Raw genomic sequence first — 2,764 nt, 5'->3', positions numbered from 1 at the left:
TTTTTTCTAGATTACCCTCTCTTGTTTAGAGGGTATTTACCCCCCTCATGATATCAACCAATCAAAATGTAATATACATTGACAACATTAAATGTCAAATAAATGAGTAAATTTTTTCTATAAAAAAAAATCAATTTTAGGTAACTTTTAATACTTTTAATTTTTATTTAATTATAGACAAGATTACATTATAGATCCTTTATCTTATTTATTTGTAACACTTTTGGTCCTTTATCTTTATTTTTTTCCGTTTAGGTCTTTTATCTTTATAAAAGCACATATACATCCTTTTTCTCATTTTTTTATTAAAAAAATACATAATTTTATTTTTTAAAATATTTTTTTATTAAAAATGAAAAAAAATCCAGAAATATGATGAAGATGTTCATCATCTCCATCTTCTTTCTTTGAATCTTCATCATCTTCATTGAATCAGAAAAAATTCTACACAAATATATCTCCAAATATCATGAATTAATGTTATGTTCACCTCAAATCTTCTTTTAAACACAAAAATCAAATCCCTATAGAAAAGAGATTTAGTTTCATCACAAAAAAAAAATTAGTTATATAAATTGTCACACCGTATATTATTATTATTATTTTCTAACTCAATATTCAAACCCGACATAAAAATAACCCCAAAATTGAGAGCAGCTTTGCACATCAATTTTGTTGTTTTCAGAACAATCTTAAATTTTGAAAAGCCTAACCCTTCCACCAGTGACTAAGCCTCCACCATCCACCTTTCAACATTTGTGAAATTAAGGTTTTGATTTTTGTGTTTAAAAGAAGATTTGAGGTGAATATAACATTAATTCACGATATTTGGAGATATATTCTAGTAGAATTTTTTTTTATTTAAAGAAGATGATGAAGATTCAAAGGAAGAAGATGAAGATGATGAACATCTTCATCATATTTCTGGATTATTTTTTTCATTTTTAATAAAAATATATTTTTAAAAATAAAATTATGTATTTTTTAATAAAAAAAATGAGAAAAAAGATGTATATGTGCTTTTAAGAGAGATAAAGGACCTAAACGGGAAAAAATAAAGATAAATGACCAAATTGTTACAAAAAAATAAGATAAAGGACCTCTAATGTAATCTTGCCTTAATTATATTTAGGTGTTCAATCTTAATTAATTTACACTACAAGACTGGCTTAGAACAATTAAAATTTCACATCAAATTTATTTCATTTGAATGTCCTTAAATTTATCGGTTACATTCATAAAATTTCTTCTTCCCATTTTGATTGTTCAATTTTGTCGTTCTAAATTGCCGCATTTTTCAATTTTCGTGAGAATCGTCGTCGTTCGTTTGATTCCAAATATTGTGAGAATTACCGTTATTTCCAGAACCACGTCAGGTATGGTGAGTTGATTTTTCTTTTTGATTTGATTTTTCTTGGTTGTGAAGTAGTTAATTATAGCAATTGAGTAAGTCATCCGTTATACTTTAAGGATTGCTAGCAGGTGTTGCCGCTGTGATGTTTTGGGAGTTTGCTAGCATTTTTTTTGGTTGCTGCTGAAATGGTTATGTCATGAGGCTTTTGTTCTTTTGTTTGGACTTAAAGGCTTTGGCTGATAGTGAGGCAGGTCTATGCGTGTTAGCGGATTTTATTAGGTTGGCTGCTTAAATAAAAAAAAATCATGATACCTGACGCGGTTCTAGAAACAACGACAATTCTCACTATAATTTGAAACTGCAGCAGTTTGGAACGACAAAATTGAACAATCAAAATGGGAAGAAAACGAAAAAGAAACAAGAATTGATCAATAGGGAAGAATAAAGAAGAAATTTGAATGAAGGAGATGTTTTTGTTCTCACGTTCGGGGTTGTGGAATGGAAGAAATTTTATGAATGTAAGTGATGAATTTAAGGACATCCAGATGAAAGAAATTTGATGTAAAAATTTTATTTGTTATAAGTCTTGTAGTGTAAATTAATTAAGATTGAACACCTTAATATAATTAAATAAAAGAGTAAATTACATTATTCTCCCCTCAAAGATTCTTGAATTACACTCCCCTCCCCTCTTATGTTAAAATATACACTCCCCTTCCCTCTTATTCCAAACATATTAGAAAACATTTCATTCCCCTCCCTTAAAAGAAGCTTGAATTACATTCCTCTCTCTTCTTATGTTAAAATCTACATTTACTTCCTCAATATTTTTTTAATAATCTAGTAAAAAAAAAAAATCTAACACACTTAAATAAAAAAAAGTACTGCGGGTCTATTTTAACATAATCAAAATTTGAATACATATTTTTCGCTATTTTCTATTCACAATTACATTAACATATAGTTTTAAACCCTATTATAAAATATGAAACAACCAAAAAATAAAATTACAATAATTACTAAATACAGTAAAATATGGTTATTTAAAAATTAGTTTTATACTTTAAATTATAAACTTAATAGCAAAATATTTAAGTTTAATTACTATTGATATTTAAATTATAAAGAAATGAATTTATTTTTCTTAAATGGTGGTTCAAAATTAGTATATATCATAAAAATATTTATTTATGTTAAAATAGATTAAAGTGTAGTACATATTTAATTATTAAGGGAGAGGGTTGTAATTCAAGCATCTTATAGGGAGAGGAGTGTAGATTTTATTTTTAAAGGGAGGGAAGTGTATATTTTAACATAAGAGTGGAGGGGAGTGTAATTTACTCTAAATAAAAATTAAAAGTATTAAAAGTTACCTTATGATTAAGATTAACTTTTTTATTTTTAGAAAAA

This window comes from Medicago sativa, chromosome 8 (genome assembly GCF_051527215.1).
Source record: "Medicago sativa cultivar Bolivia chromosome 8, Bolivia_mono, whole genome shotgun sequence".
In the NCBI taxonomy this organism is placed as follows: Eukaryota; Viridiplantae; Streptophyta; class Magnoliopsida; order Fabales; family Fabaceae; genus Medicago; species Medicago sativa.
Note: the sequence above shows the minus strand (reverse complement) of the source record.